This window comes from Scardinius erythrophthalmus (genome assembly GCF_964197995.2).
Source record: "Scardinius erythrophthalmus genome assembly, chromosome: 18".
Classification (NCBI taxonomy): domain Eukaryota; kingdom Metazoa; phylum Chordata; class Actinopteri; order Cypriniformes; family Leuciscidae; genus Scardinius; species Scardinius erythrophthalmus.
This window is the reverse complement of record NC_138238.1, coordinates 15,268,177-15,286,221: the sequence shown is the minus strand read 5'-3', so window position 1 is coordinate 15,286,221 and position 18,045 is coordinate 15,268,177.

Below are 18,045 nucleotides of genomic sequence, written 5' to 3'. Positions count from 1 at the left end.
AGATACACATGGAGCGCTGGATAGGAAGCACATGTGCTCCATCCCAAGGGAGCGACTCCACCCTTCACTCTCCCCTTTCTCTCATTCTCCAAACCATCTCTACTATTCTCTTTCATCCTCTCTACGTTATATCCTTAGAGAAAATCGCTCTCTGCGCACTCTCATCTGCTTTTAACTCCTGTGTTTCATCTATCGTTTTTTTGGTCATCCACACTTTCGAGGATCATCTAATCGCCTTTCGCCTTTCCCCCATTCCCCTCTTTCCTTGCTGTCAGAACCTCCGCTCGAGATTCCACACATGCCTTTAATTTGGGAGGGAGGGAGCCCAGGAGTTCAGCTAGCTTACAGCTCAGGAATTTTCCACACTCCCTCCAATCTGCACATACGTTGATAGAACGGAGGGAGAAGGAGGTGTGGGGCCGTCAGCGCCCCGGCCCGACCCCCTTTTGCTGAGATCCAAAACGGTCTGTTTAGTGAGTTGCCATCAAATGAAGGTGGTGCAAAGGTCATCAAAGCGATATGGAAAGGGAAGAGAAGTAGATTGAGATGAAGAAATGTGGAAATGATTGGAAAAAGATGAGGTTATTGAGTGATTTAGAAAGGAGGAGAGGGTGAAATGGAACAGGATGGGCGCTTGTGGAGAAGTGATGAGGGTGAGAGGTGGAAATGGCACAAGGAAATGTGTCACGAACAATCAGACGGCACATCGCACTGAATCTGAGATGACATTTTAGGCTTTTCTAATAATTGTCAATGGTGTTACAAATTACAATGCTGTTTTTATTATAGTCTTTGTGGAATAGAACCGAAATGAAAGTCTCAAAGTCCACAGGAAGTGAGTTGAGGTGGCAGACAGAAATTTTTTGTTAGAATTCCCATAGGAGATAGAGGACAGAAAGACTGGTGTAGTCTTAACTGACCTGATTATGCAATATAAATTGTTTCTAGAAAAGTATTACCTAAAAATTAAATGTATGTCATTATTCAATTTTACTCATGTAATTTCAAACTCAACCTAGACTCAGTGGAAAAACGGCAAAACTCAAAAACTTACATGCATACAATTCACTGCCGTTTTCATCTGAAATGACCACTAGTGTCAGCAAAACACTAACAACATCTATTCCTGTTCACACAACTTATAATTACAGGGAAAGATTATCACTTAAAGAGACACTTCACCGTTTTTTTCATATTAAACTATGTTATTCCCTTAAAGCTCCAATATGTAACAATTTTGTAATAAAATTTCCGAAAATAACTTGCACTGTGTGATATATTTCCTTCAGTTGTGTACTTACAATATCTCAAAAGTCTCCAAAGATTTTTTATTTCAGAGAAATTCCGATTTTAAATAACTGTCCGTCCCGGAAAAGAAATGTCGCCTCTCAGTGACGCAATGTCCGCACTATCCTTTTTTTTCCGGTGTGGACCATGTGATATTCCACCACACCGGAACATCACATGGTCAAATGCGGAAGTGGTGGTTATTGCGTTATTGCCATAAGACTGTATGGTTAAAGCTGTTATGGATCACGATTACTCTTTGGCGAGTATTGAAGTGCCAACAAAACGAAAGCGTCCATATTCGGATACACGCAGACTGTGTGACAAACGGAGGAATAAAACCCGAATAAATATCGGCTAGGCGTTTTCGAGATGGAGAGAGCTGCGCGACAATCTTGGACTTGACAGAGACTCTGCTCTCACAAGTGTATTGATAGACAGGTAAGCAAATCAATTTTTTTTTTATTGTACAAGTAACGTAATAGTTACAGTAAAGATGATTTTAATAGATATGAATTAATGACAAATAGCTGTAAGTTGTAACGGGATAATATAGCATAACATTTCACGTTCCTTGCAGTTCATTAATTATGATGACATAAAATAATACGATCAGACATACAGGTAATACAAAAAAAACGAATAAATTACCTCATCCGTGATCATGATTCATTAATTCCATTTAGATACATCGCTAGATGGTGAAAACGCATTAAAAACGACATCTCCCATCGTCACCTCCTTCATAGCGTCATCAAGCTTCGCCTTTGTTATTGTTGGAAACTGCGCCCTCTTGTGGTCAAAATTTTTTATTGGAGCACTTCGACTCGGTGCAGTAAAAAGTCACGTTGGTTCTAATGACAGAAGTGAGAGGGAGAGTGACTTTTTACTGCGCCGAGTCCCAAGTGTTATTTTGTGTCACCATACTTGGTCGTGTAACTACTCGTGTAACTGTATTTAAATAGGGAAAACGTGGAGGTGTTTGGCCGCTTCTAACTTCATCTCTGTTTGGTCCCTAATGAATGAACTGGGCTAAGCTAAGTGCTATCAAAGTGTCGCCGCGCGCCAGAGCGATTGAGTGCACGCACTGAGACGAGTGAGGTATGCATCAACTCGTCTTAGTTAAGGGAATAACATAGTTTAATATGAAAAAACTGTGAAGCATCCCTTTAAATAAAGATTTGTTTTCGCATGCACGGTTCCTTGCACAATACCATATTATGACCTCAAAACACTAATGCATGATTTGTGAAATAAATTTGATGTTTACATCACATAACCCATGAAAATGTATACGTTTTTATATTTTATTTAGACATTTTGGAGCTTTACAGACCTAGTGACCATTCACTTTCATTTTATAAAAAAATGCCTTAATATTCTTCAAATATTGACTTTTTGTGTTCCGAAGAATTCATATGAATTTGGAACGGCATGAGTGTGTGAGTAAATGACAAAATTTGAATTCTTGATCTTTGGTTTGTCTCTCTGCAAACATGTGACTTTTTATCGTTATCTCTCAAGTTACTTTATTAAGGTACCTCAGGTTCCACCAGGCTATATCTGCCTTTAAATAGAAAGAGAGAGCTGAACCTGTGATGAAAGAAAGCAGTTTTAGTCAGCTTTAGAGAAGTGTTTCAGTGAATACTGAGGTGGGAGAGGAAAATCCCTGAGAGTTAAAATAATAATTAAAGGGGGCTTTGATTTGCACGATACTGCAGACAGAACTGGTTCTCCCTTCTTTCCTCTACCTCATTGAAATGCAGCAAAAAAAAAAGAAAAAGAAAAAAGATCTCGCTTGTAACAAGTACTGCAGTCTTTGGAAAAAGGCTTTTATGTTGAAAGAACATAAAAGTGTGTGAAACTATGGGACTGAGAGTGCACTTTCATTTTGCTTTTGCATCTTTTTGCTTGAGTCATTGTGTGTAATTATTATTTGCAAAATAATTAGTTTATTAATACAGAAAGCTATTAATATCAGCTGCTAATATGTAAACAAGTGGTATTGTTAATAACAACAGAGCCTTTATTATCAATAGAATATTATCAGATGAGTTACAGAGAAATGTGTAAGTTTATATCATGAAGATCATAGATTCTTCTAGAAATCTTTAAATTAAACATGCATCGTTAAATCAAGAATCTCAAAAATGTCCTGGTATCATTCCATTATGAGTCAAGCACACTCTCACCAGTGGCAAAGGAATCAAAACATAGGCGTGTGCTGGAAATAAAGTATTATGAAAGAGATTTTTTTTCTTCTTCTCTCGTTTGGCTGTTGAGGATGTCCAGAGCAGCCAGAACCCCATGGCTCTGATTAATCTCATGTCCAGTATAAAGTGAACAGCTCTCTGGAGCTCTTAATGACCTCAGGTCCGGTACGGAAAGCATTTGTTCATATAACTGGCAAATTGTTTTGTTTTTCCAGAGCTATTCTCCATTTTAGCTGCATGCTGTCTATGTATATATGAAATCCATATTTACTGTGCTTGCAAAGCAGCACGGTATTGATATTCCTCAGAAATTTCTTTTCAATGAAATATAATTAGTTCTAAATTCATCTATTAACCTTTATTAAAATAGTTGTTGTCTGCAAATGAATTTAAAGGGACAGTCCACCCAAAAATGAAACTACTGTCATCCATTACTCACCCTTATGTTGTTCCAAAATGACTTTCTTCTGCAGAACAAAGTGATAAAGTGAACCAAACAGCATTGGAACCCATTGACTTCCATTGTATATATATATATATATATATATATATATATATATATATATATATATAAAAAAAAAAACACTTGATACATTTCTCAAAATATCTTTTGAGTTCCACAGAAGAAAGTGAGTCATGCAGATTTAGAACAACACGAGGGGGAGTAAATTATGACAAAATTTCCTTTTTTTGGTGAACTATCTCTTTAAGATTATAAGGTTTGAAATTCAATACTCAATTCAGCGATGATTCATTGCAATATTTGCATACTGAATTACAATTGTTTTTTACTTGCATGCATCTGCATACTGAATCATCACTTTCCTAATATTTAACCACAATATTACATCTTTACACTGCGCTGTAAGCACTTGTAGTTTTGTGGAAATGACAATGCAGTTAAATACTGTACATTTTTTCATTGTCAGCTAGTACTAGTAGATTTAGATTTATGTTGTGAAAAGTTTCATTAGGAGGATGTTCCATGTCATACAATTTTCCATTCTCTCTCACTCTCTCTCTCTCTCTCTCTCGCTCTCTCTCTCTCTCTCTCTCTCTCTCTCTCTCTCTCTCTCTCTCTCTCTCTCTCTCTCTCTTTCTCTCTCTCTCTCTCTCTCTCTCTCACTCTCACTCTCACTCTCTCTCTCACTCACTCTCTCTCTCTCTCTCTCTCTCTTTCTCTCTCTCTCTCTCTCTTTCTCTCTCTCTCTCTCTCTCTCACTCTCACTCTCACTCTCTCTCTCACTCACTCTCTCACTCTCACTCTCACTCTCTCTCACTCTCTCTCTCACTCTCTCTCTCTCTCTCACTCTCACTCTCTCTCTCTCTCTCTCTCTCTCTCTCTCGTATGCACCCAAAGCCTTGATATTTTCTGTTTCCGGAATGGAAATTTGCAGCTGCAGACCACATTGATAGACTACATTTAGAGCATCTGTAAGAACCCTGTGATCCATGTGAACAGTATCATTCAAAAATTTGGGGTATTTTCATACCCACGTTCCTGAAATGGGCGAGCCATATACTTTAAACATGGCGAAGGGGAGAACAATTGCTGCTGTGACTGGTATTCTTTATTAGGTTTTTCCACAACCGCTACATCCCCTTTGTCTCTTGGTTAAATTAGTGCATATTTACATATATGAACAATCATTTGAAGCATATGAATTACACACAGCAAAAATAGCCTGTATTTGACTGAAATTACAGATTTGTCAGCAAGCTAGCTATCTAAATAGCGCTGTGAATGTTTATATTGTTGTTAGTGAATGGGAAGCTAAATAGCCTATCATTTTTGCTTCACGATTTTCCCAATTAGGCAAGAATAAACCTTGTGTCCTTCGGTTCCTGTTCTTTCCGACAATAAAGCACTTGAATGCGATGAGCTCTTAATCACGACTCCAGAAGTGGGAAGTAGGACATTTCCGATAGCACGTGAAGGCAGCATTAAACACCAAATCAGCATATTAGAGGGATTTCTGAAGGATCATGTGACACTGAAGTAATGATGGTGAAAATTCAGTAATAAATTACATTTTAAAATATATTAAATTAGAAAACTGTTCTATATTACTGTTTTTACTGTATTTTTCATAATAAACTTCTTTCAAAAACATTAAAAACTCTTACAGACCCCAAACATTTGCACTCTGGTATTTTTCTCACTACAAGCTCACACTCAGGCCTTGTGTGTGTTGTGTCTTTTACCTTGCTATCATGAGTAATCCTAATGCCTGGCCACCACCGCACAGGCCTGACCCAACCAGAGAGGTTAGAGATGAAGGCTAGAAAAGTTCAGAGGTTAATGCAGAGGTCACAGGGTCATGTGCTCTCGCCTGGTCGGGCTTGTGTGGAGAGCTTCAGCGATGACATGCATTTCGCACTGATCTACAACTTTTTTAGTTTTTTTCCAAGTCTGGTTTGAGAGATGAAAGAGACATAATCTATGAAGAGGGACATGATGGAGATAGGAATGGGTGGGGAGGAGCAATAAATCTGCAACATTTATCTTGGCTTTGATCGCTTTGAGAAATTGTTTTTACAACCAGATCTAATAAAGCCTAATTACATCCAAATAACAATTTAAAATCATCTACAATGAAGTTTAAATTTGTTGTTGGTCTTCTATTGTTGATAAATGAATCACTGCGGGTAATGGGTGGCCCTCAAAGACTGCAGCTTTACCAGATCTCTGAATCCCTGTGTGAATAAAGCAAAGCTGATTTTGTATTTCTCGAAGTGAGAAACAAACTATTGCACATCACATCTGACATCATACTTTTTCATATATAATAAGCCAGGAATTAAAATGAACAGTGTTAAGGAGAGGTTATGCTACTGTCCTGTGATTGGCTCTATTTATAGTGTTGTGTTTTCTTGGTTGGTATCTGTGTTGATGATAAGGATGCAGATATCTCATTTCTCTTGCTCATTATCTGCTGGAATGCAAACATGCTATCCAACGCAGCAACATTTAGACACATGGGTTGGAGGCGAACTGGGAATTCTGTGGTCACAGGAGTATTTTTTATTTATTTATTTATTTTTTTTTGGGGGTGGGGATGAGATTGTTAGCTCAGAGTTATGTAAAAGTCACACTTTGTCAGAAGGAATTCCCAGACTCGGGGCAGTCACTGGCTGTTATTCCCACAGTGAGTATGTCGGAATGGGAGTGAGAATGGGAGGGGGAGTGTTACTCTGAGGTCATTTCAAGATGTGGAAAAATGGACTGGACTGAGAATAGATGCACAAACAAATGGAGAGTGTAGATAATGGAAAACTTCTGTAAGTGCTAATATAGAGAATCCCGCCTTAAACTTGTTTTTTTTGCATATTTTGATGTTCTCTAGACTAATTTAGAACTTATGTCTTCTCTTTTCTCTCTTTGTCTCCTTTTCTCTCTCACGTACAAACAAGCACACTGTGTCTGCAAATTGTTTAATCTGAAGATTCATTGTACCCTGTTCCTGTGGCCATTCTAGGACAATAAATGCTGTATTTCTTCTCGCACAGGAATTTTAGTTGCAAATGGTAGGCCCACAGTTCGTTCGATGACATTGATGCATATTGTGCACAAAAATGGTAATCACTGGTCTTATTGTATTTTTAAGAAACTTCCAATATACCGTAATCTCTCTGCTTAAGCTTTATAGTTTTATATTAAAAGTTGTGTCTGTAAAATAATCAATACTTTAAACTTTTGGATGGATACAAATTCCCAATAACATTTTCATTTGTGTGTCTGTCTATATACCTGTCAACCTACCTATTTACCTACCTACATATTTATTTATTTATTGTAGGCCTACAACCATTCATGAAGACTGCTGAAAAATGTGTTTAAATACATTTTCATGAAATTAATTGTTGAATTATATAAATAAAGACATAGAATTCATTGTTTGTTTGTTTGTTTAGCAACTTTTCATATACAGACTTCTGAACAATTATCTAAAAATGTAGAATTATATTATTGTCATAGAATGAATTAATATCTAAAATTAAAATCTAAAATCTAAAATTATCAATATTTGTTACTTTTGAAATGTTTGAAATCCCCCAAAACATTTTCTACTATTATTATTTGTTTTCTATTATGATTTCATAAAATAATTGTATATAGGCTATATATATATATATATATATATATATATATATATATATATATATATATATGAAGAGTTTAGATGCAAAAGCCTCTAAGTGCCATCTGAAATTTTCTTCTAGAATGATCATTTTTATTAAGCTTGTATATTTAAGTGCAGTAATTTCACTTAAATGGCAATGAAAATTACCTATTAATTGTCATTTAAATGAAATTACTGAACTTAAATATACGAACTTGATAAAAATGATCATTCTAGAAGAAATTTTCAGATGGCACTCTTCACACATATATATATATATATATATATATATATATATCATTTATTTATTTTTTTATTTTATTGAATCATAATAGAAAACAGTATATATATATATATATAATATTATTTATTATATAAATAATTATATTATATAAATAATAGTTTTTTATATAATTAATTAATTCTAGAATTAGAATTATTATAGAATTAGTTTTCATATATGATGCTATGATGCTAGGCTGTGTGTTGGTGGTCTGGCTTCAGTTTGGCATTGTGGTGTAGTCTGGGCAACCCAGCAGGTGGGTCTGAAGGAGTATAAACTCATACGCTATAATATAAGCTTGGCATCAGAGCTATATGCTCGCTCCTGGGACTTAGACCTCCTAACATAAAAGTAAAATAACGTATAAAAATCCTTACTTTGCAGATTTCAGTTCCACCAATGTGTGGTTTTTATCATCGACGAGACCCTTCTGAGTAATACCTTTATAATTAGATGTTTGATATGGAACGGCATACGGTAGTAAACCACCGAACAGCAGCTGGAACCAGAGCTTTGATGCCTGTATGAGTCCTTAGATAGCGTGCCTGCCATGTGAAAGCTGTATTAAGAAGGTTTAAAATGCGAGAGATAGCACCGCTTACTGTTATCTGTGTGTGAGAGATCAGGTTTTACAAGGACTTCCCAAATCCTACCGGGTTTTAAGAGCCGCATTCCCACAGCTCAACCTGCCCATGTGTGTGCGATTACCACACAGCGCTGTTTGGAGTGTGAAGGTTTTTCTTGATCTACCTGTGTGGATGTTTATAAGTGGGAGTTCTAGAGAGTTTTATGACCTGCAGGAGCAGCAGAGAGAGAGAACTCTTCCTCTGAACCAGACGATGCCCTGAAAGCCCATAAACTCATGCCACTCCAAATGAGCTTTTAAACGCACACCAAATATAAAATTCCATAAAACGTTTTTTTTTTTTTTCTCTTTCTTTTTTAGAACAAAAATGGCCCTTTTTATAACTATGCCAAAGGGGTAAGATGTCAGGATGGAGTCTTTGTCTTTTTTTTTTCCTGGCTCTCCGTCTTTCTTCATTGTTTACACTGTCTTGCTTAGCTGGAGGAGGTTTCAGACCGCAGACCAGCGTGTTGCACTTGGACTAAAGTGGAGCAGCAACATATTCTCCCTCTCAGTCGCATTCAGAACAATCCAGCAATCACTCCTCTAGTGCTGATTACATTGGCAAGTCTTATAGCTCAGATCCACTATCTTTATTTGGGCAAAGCATGTTATTTAAAATTGTTTATAATGCGATGATTTTTAAAACAACTATGATTTATAACGATCATATTATTTTAGATTAGGATCACACTAAGGAGGAGGTAGAATTACTCTGATCTCTATCTCTATCTCTCCATCTCGCTCTCACACTCTTTTCTAAACTTCTCCCAGCTGTTCTTTACACTGCAGTTGAGAAATGAATGTCTGAGAATGACTATGAGTTATGACAGTCCTTGAGCAGGCGAATGTGCTGTCTTTAGTTTTTGCTCTCCCCCCACACACTGTCTATCTCATCATATTTCAGTCAACCGCACGTCCCGACACAAAGACTCTCTCTGGATTGAGTGCCGTGAGGGGGGGCTCACTGTTTACCATAAGGCCTATTTTTGTTCTATTATGAACTTGACTGTGTGTGATGCATACCGATGCTAATGTCTACTATATGAATGAAATATCTTTTTGAATGAAGCAAGCTATTTTTGTTGGTCTGTTTTGAAATGGACCTGCTGATATATATTACTTATATATACTGCTGTTATATATTATATAACTGAAAGGTTTTCACATGGTCAGTGTCATAAATGTCCATATGAACCAAACTCATATACTTTTAAGTGGACCAAAATGTCTTGTTTTTTATATCACCAAAATATTTATTTATATTATGTGATATTAGTTAATATATCTCTCAGAAAAAAAGGTACAAAAGCTGTCACTGGGACAGTACCCTTCAAAAAGGTTCTAAAATGTACCATTTAGGTACTAATATGCACACTTTTGGTACCAATATGTACCTTTGAGGGACTTATATGCACTCTTTAGGTACAAAAGTGTACCTTTTGAAAAGGTACCGCCACAGTGACAGCTTTTGTACCTTTTTTTCTGAGAGTGATTAAAGTGTTCTGTAAAATTGAACCTTTCATTAAAGTAAAAGAATTGAAAACGTGAGGAAAATCTCCAAAACCTTTAACTTTTTGCAACCTCCTTTTGCCAAGATAACAACTCTGATTCTTCTTCTATAATGCCTGATAAGTTTGGAGAACACCTGACAAGAGATCAGAGACCATTCCTCCAACAGAACCTCTCCAGATCCTTCAGATTCCCAGATCCACGTTGGTGCGTCTTCCCTTCAGCCCACTCATTTTCTATAGGGTTCAGGTCAGGGGACTGGGATGGTCATGGCAGAAGCTTCATTTTGTGCTTATTGTCCTGATGGAAAATCCATCTATTATAAGATTTCTAGCAAAGGTTTTGATTTTTTATCTATTGGTATTTGATAGAATCCATGATGCCATGTGACAAGATGTCCAGGACCTCCAGCAGACAAATAGGCCCAAAATTTCACAGATCCAGCAGTATATTTAACCGTAGGCATGAGGTATTTTTTATTCCTGTGTGCACCAAACCCATCTGGTGGGTTTGCTGCCAAAAAGCTTTTTTTGTTTGTTGTTGTTTCATTTGACCACAGAAACTAGTCCCGTGTCTGACATCTGAATTTGCTGGAGTTTGTTTTTGGTTGAGAGAGGAGGGGGATCTTTTTTGAAACCCTCCCAAACAACATGTGATGATATATGTGCTGTTTTTTTTTAGGTTTTATGACCCTTAAGATTCAACTAATTTCTGCAATTCTCCAGCTGTGATGCTTGAAAAGTCTTTGGCCACTCAAACTCTCCTCCTCAGCGTGCATTAAGACAATGTAGACACACGCCCTCTTCCAGACAGATTTGTAACATCTTTAGTGGATTGGAACTTCTTAATTATTGCCCTGATGATAAAAATGGAGATTTTCAATGCTTTAGCTATTTTCTTACAGCCACTTTCTATTTTGCGAAGCTTAACAATCTTTTGATGCACATCAGAACTATAATCTTTGGTTTTACCCGGTGATAGATGAATAAGGGAATTTGGCCTTTGTGTTTTCTCATATTTATAGAGCTGGTAAGTCCCGCCCCTTCCGCTAACCCCACTGGACCTCTAGGTTGAAAAAACGTCAATGCAAGTGAATGGGAGAAAATAATTATTTTCTGGTCCCGTTTGAATTGTGCCATGAATGTGAACATATGTTGTCTGTGAATTTTTAATATAATTTTTCGTGTAAAGAATTCTACAATTTAGTGGGTAGAAGTTTGATATGGTTAGACTTTGTGTGAGAGCACTTTGTGAACTACAACTCTTCGCTGCTTTCGATGCGTTTGAAACGTCACCACCACTCGCACACGGACACTAGCTCACGGATCCAGCCTAAACATGGCTGTGTCTTTGGTGCACTTCACCGCCTTCTTTCAGGGAGAGGACAAAATTGTTGAGGTTGGCGAAAACCACGGGTAAGTCAACTTTATGGGGTGACGTCACATAGGCGACATGTAGTCTTTCTCGTTTTGTCTTTTCCACAACTGCTAACCGAAGAATCATACAATATACTGTCAAACTCGTAACATGAAAAATTATATTAAAAATTCACAGACAACATATGTTCACATTCATGGCACAATTCAAACGGGACCAGAAAAGAATTATTTTCTCCCATTCACTTGCATTGACGATTTTTCAACCTAGAGGTCCACTTGGGGTTTTACGGATGGGCGGGACTTACCAGCTCTATACTCCTGTGAAACAAGAAGTCATGGCTGGACAATTTCATGTCCTATATAGTCACCCTAGTGTGCTAAAAAATATACCTCAGAGATATTTACTAATAAGAATTTCTAGGGGTGCCAATAATTGTGGCCAGCGTGTTTTGGAGAAAAACATTTATTTCATAATGTGATTTTAAATTTTTTTTACTTAAATGAAAGGATAGGTTTTGGTGAATATTTTTTAATGCAATATCAAATGGATGAACAATGCAGATTTATTTTTACAGCCATCTTTGATCATACAGTATTTACTAAGGGTGCCAATATTTGCCAGTATATATTTAAAATATTATTTTTTATTATATTATATTATATTATATTATATTATATTATATTATATTATATTATATTATATTATATTATATTATATTATATTATATTATATTATAAAAATGTTGGCTTATATTTTATATTTAAACCTTTCTATAAACTTTTAGCTTATATATTTTATTATTAAAATTTTTTTTTTTTACATTAACTTTTCTTTGTTTATTTATTTTTTAAATCCTGAAACTTTAGGTTTAAATGGGGAAAAGAATTCTATATATTTTCTATATATGACATTTGGACCCCACTGTAAAGCACATGCACTTACACTACAGATGCTTCACATGTGTTGAGTGTGATGCAGGGAGTGTTTGGGTGTGGATTTGGAGAATTATGGTCAAGTTGTTTGGTAAGAGCACTTCCAGGAAAAGAAAACAGTGGCTGCAGAAAGACCAATTCCTGAAAATTAAGCACATGGTCAAATGAAGCCTCGCTCAAAAAAGTCTCATGTGCGCACATGTATCTTGCATCTTTAAACTGTCAAACCTCTGATATCTGAGAGTTTGAAGTTTACCCGAGGATCTGCTTCTCGTACTTACTGTACTTCTTTTAACATGGTTTCTCTGAAAGTGAAGGCAGACTTCATGCTCTTTCCTTCTCTCTTCATTCATTTCATGATGACAGAAGGAATGATGGTGAAGTCTTAAGGTTCAAGGTTCAGTCCACCAGAGAAAACCCCATTTGTCACGGGTAACATACGGTTCAGTGCAAGAAAGCCACGGGGGTTATTAGCAAGTCATGCTAGCATGTGTCATCAGCCCTCTTGACGGTCTGGAATTTTATCTCTTGTTCTAAACACACAGCTGTGCTAAAGTCCTCCGATGTGTGTTTTTAACTTTTTTTTTGGAAAAATATTCATCAGGTCATTTTATATATATTACCTTGCTATTTTGCTATTCGATTTTTCACCGACATGGAATGCAATGTTTTTGTGTGCCTGTTTTGTTTAAATTAACATTGTTAGGCTCCAGATGGCGGTTATCTTAATGTCATTTGGCTTTCGAGTCCTTCACAATACACTCCCTTATTCACCCTGTGCTCACTATCTATTCATCCCTTTTTCCTTCTACCCTCCCTTTCTCTTGCTTTGCTGTAACCTGCATATAGGGAGTGACAGGACTGTGAGGCATCATTCAGCCTTGGTCAGTTCAACTGTACAGTAAACATTTACACTATTACTTTTATGTTTTAACAGATACTGTCTCATAAAATACAAGACAAAGCAGTACGCTATGCTTATAATATTTTGTAGATGGCATTATTATTCTGTGTTTACGGCAGTCAAGCACAGAAAGACAGATAAGAGCTTAATGTTTATATTTCACAGTCTGCTAAAAAAATGTGGGTGAGTCTTTGTTAATGTGTGTGTTCTTGTTAATAAGATTTCGAGTTGAAATGAGGCGGTGAGTGTGTTTTAACACTGCAGTGGTACTGGGGATCTAGACTGCCTTGTAAACACGATGGTGTTCCGCACCCATACGTCAGAGCACACAAACAAAGGGCATGAACCAGATACAAGCACGCACACTGCAAAGTCTTGTTAAAATCTCATAAAATGGATGTGGCTTGCATGCAAAGTGAAATTAAACTATGAAACATGACTGTTTTTCCATTACAATATGTTAAGGGCATGTTCTGAGTAATAACACACAACTCAACTGGGCCATAACAACACAACAAAGTTTTTTTTTTTTATATGTATATATAGGCTAGATAGATGGGTAGATGGATAGATAGATAGATAGATAGATAGATAGATAGATAGATAGATAGATAGATAGATAGATAGATAGATAGATAGATAGATAGATAGATAGATAGATAGATAGATAGATAGATAGATAGATAGATAATCAGTTGCTACCCACATATATGTTCATGCCAATTTCTCATATTTTAGATTAAAATATCTTTTTCCATCATTGAATGCTCAGTTAAAGTTAAGATTTAAAAACTTTAAATCTTAAAATTAATATCTTTTTTTATATATACTGCATTCAAATCCAGCAACAATTTAAGAAAACACTGCAATTGTTTTAGACCCTGAGGAGAAAGCTCATATGCTCTCAACTTGTTTTGTCTCTAGATTGTAATTGCATTGGAATTGGGAACTTTCCTTTTTTTATGGCTTCTACTGTAATAGAATATTAAATGTTGGCAGGTGGACTCATGTGTGGGATATATTAACTGACCTGTTCTGTCTGGTCAGCCTGATAGCCATCTTTGCTTACATCAGGCCAAACTGCTGTCAGATGCTAGCATTGCTTGCCTATAAAAACAGGAAGGATTTCGTAATCAGCCACTGGCACGTGGCTGTTGGTCCCATTCCAGACTCCCCACTGGGATGATTGTGTTTACTTTCATTTCTCCAAATGAACAGGCCTTTTTATGATTTCACCTTGACAAATATGTCAAAAAAAATGCTCATCTTGACATTTGACAGGATGACGATAAGGAGATGTATTAGTTTCAGAGAGTCTGTGATTATTTTGCACATATACAAACAGCACATTTTCATGCATATGCCTTTGATGTTCATTGCTTGTCTATCAAGGACAGCAGTTGGGTTTTCATATTCCACGGCAGAATGGCAGTTGTGTAATAACTCGCACCGGCACGGAATTTCACGGTGGCAGATGACGGATCCCCGAGGACTTCGATCACTCTCTTAGCTCTCAGTTCAATGTGTCTGTGCGCTTAACAAGACATGACAAAATGTGCTGAGGATCTAGGTCAGCTTTTTTACGTTTTCTACTATTTTTCACTCTCTGTGTGCGTTAGACAAACACTGCAATGTTTAATTAGGTGACATTCAGCTGGAAGTTCAACTGCAATTGAGATTTGATCTGGAATTCCTTGTATAAATTCAAGCTAAGCCATCTCTGCACTTCCCTGATGGGTTTCATTATAGAACGCTCTTGAACAGAAGTTCTCAGTATGAGATTGTGGGCTTGTGCTACATCAAAGAAGATCAGCATGAGCCCTAATATCAACAGCTGGCAGCTGTTCGCACAGGCAGTTCAGAGGTGAGTGGGTTCTACATGATCCTTATATGTTTAATGCAACCCCTCTGCCACACCAATGGTCCATCCTACCTCATGATATCCAGATGCCACAGCTGAGGTGGAAACATAAACTAGGCCCGGCCTTTAGTCTCTGATCTGATGCCCTGGTCCGCACCGAGCACCACTTTTCTGGCTGAAGTGGTGCATTTGTAATACTGCTCTTTGTCAGCACAGGTGGTAGCCAAAGCATTAGTCATTTTATAGATCTGCCATGTTTGAGGTTGAGAAAGTCTTTGCATATGAAGGAGGTCTAATTAGGATGTCAAATATATGTTTGGCGTTTGCATGCAGTTCAAATTATTTTGATTATCCACTTTGTGTGTTATGAAGTCTTCAGTAATATTAATTGTGATTTTTATTTTTTTATTTAGATTCTTTATTCAATACAATTCCCATTACACCCTGTTAACACAGCATTCCTTTTTTATAGACAATTTTCTTTAACCTTTTCTCCTGTTTGGTTTTGTTATTTTTCATCTTTCACCCATAAACATGAATACATAATTTTAGTAATAAATAATTTAAGTAGGGCTAATATTCAATATTTACATAAAATAATATATTTATTATAATAAATATAATATCATTCATATAAATATAATAAATTAAATACATATTTAATTTAACTACATTAATACATTAACATTTAACTACTCTTTTTTATGGTATACAATATTTCAGTTTGGTCAATAGAGACTATTGTGCCATTAATCAGGGACTTATCTATTCCCACAAGTTTTTTATTTATTTATTCTTTACCTGAAGGAAAAATTGAGTACATGAGATAAAAATGGGATCACCATAACAGAAATGGAGTGAACAATGCTTGTTCTTCAGACAGCAGTAGTATTGTGCTTTATCTAGATAGAGAACTTTCAGAGTTTCCAATGATTTATGTTCAAGTGCCATATACCAGCATAAGTTACACTGTTGCCAAATGCCATTAAAAGTGATTAGTAGCTAGAAATTAAGTAAACATATTAAAGGGGTCAGATGATGCTATTTTTAAAATTCATCATTTTGTTTATTGGGTGTAATAGTAAATAGTATATATAGTATAATAGTATAATAGTACCTCTACTCCCAGTCTGTATTGAACTCGCTGATTGAGCTCTGGTTTCTACAAAGCCCCTCTATCCAAAAAGCCCAGAGTGTTCTGATTGGCCAGATGACCTAGTGCATTGTGATTGGCTAAACACCTCAAGCATGTGTCGGAAATGCATCGCCCCTTACCATGATCATGAGCTTCAGCTTTCAAGACTTCTAAAGCAATTGTGAACACAAACAGTTAATGTTGTCATTTCGTATCAGTTCGAGCCCAAAGCAGATCCTGAATATGCAGATAATCAAGCAGATCAATCAGAACCAACTTTTACACAAGCGTGACTTGTGTATAGCCAGCGTTGTACTCTCCAAGGTTGGTCAACAATCACACTTTTGCTCAGGACCATTGAATCTTAACCACTGATTCCTAATTTCATCCAGTTTCGGAAAGCCACACAAAGGGGTTTTGCTTTGATGCAGCGTCTCTGTGACATGGCGACAACACTACAGTTCTCTTTAGCCTCACCTTCTTTCTTTGTTTATGCCTTTTGGCGGGTATTATGCTAATATTTAACATTGTTATGTAGACGTTTGAGGAAGTAATTTCTGGATTTCAGTCTATTCTAGGTATTGTAGGCAGGTCTAGAGCAGTGTTCTCTGTTAGATAGATTAAATCCTTTTGTGGGAGAGTATAAACTTTTTAACCTTGAGAATGCACAAACAGATACATTACACACTAAAGGAAAATCTCCAATCCCAGTCAAATAACAATGATTTTTTTCTACGGTGGCCGAGAGAGCTCAAAACGTTGCAGCTGAAGAAAACACATGCACATCGAAAAAACCCCAGCAAATTCAGAAAATATCATCACTTTAACAACACATGTGCTGCAAATACTCACAATGCAACCAAAAACAGAAAATTTCTGCAAATAGCACGGATCACAATGGAAATGTTTCAAGGGGACCCTAACAAGTGACAAATCTGGCTGGGACATGCTTATTGTTCAGTGTCTACTCATCAGTGGTGTTGTCGATGTCCTGAAAGGTGAGTTTTTTGTTTATTTTAACGTTTCTGTTTGTGAGTATTTGCAGCACATCCGATGAAGATCAGTTTTCTTAATCTGCTGTTGTTCTTTGTATTTGCATGTGTTTTTTTCGATTGCAGCTCTCTTGTCCACCGTATTTCTCCAAGTGTTCTTAACGCCAACTGTGTCACAGTTTCAGTTCTGTCAACGATAACTGCATTGCCGCCTTCAATCATTGCTCAACCTTGTATGCAAATCAACTACGCCTAAATATCTCAAAAATGTTCCCCCTGGTTTCTCAATTTCCTTTTTAACAGACTTGTGTGTCAACAGCAATCAATGTGGAGACAGTCAACCCGTTTCGGTCAAACAAGTCTGAGGAATGGATAACTCCACGACCTGGTATTTGGCTCTGAGGTGGAATGGGTCCAGTCACCACAAGCCACTCTGCAATCCCTAAAATAGGCACTCTAAATTATAGGTTCACTTTGGACCCAAAAAGTGCAGAGCCTGATTTCAGTGTATGTTAAGAATATGTCTAAGAACGCTATTGGTTATTCCAGCAGATCTGAGTTTGGAAACTTTCTTTTATGCAATTAAGGAACTAGCAAACCCCTGCAATGGTTTCCATCTCAAAACCACAAGTCTGTATTTTGGTGTTTTATTCAGTCTGGCAGAATAATGAGATGTCTATGGGAGAGCCACAGTATTGTAAGGTATGTCAGCCCGCAGACACCTACTTTATCTTTAAAATGTAAAACTGAGATTAGTATATTTGCTTTGTATTTAATGTTAATTGCAGATATGAATT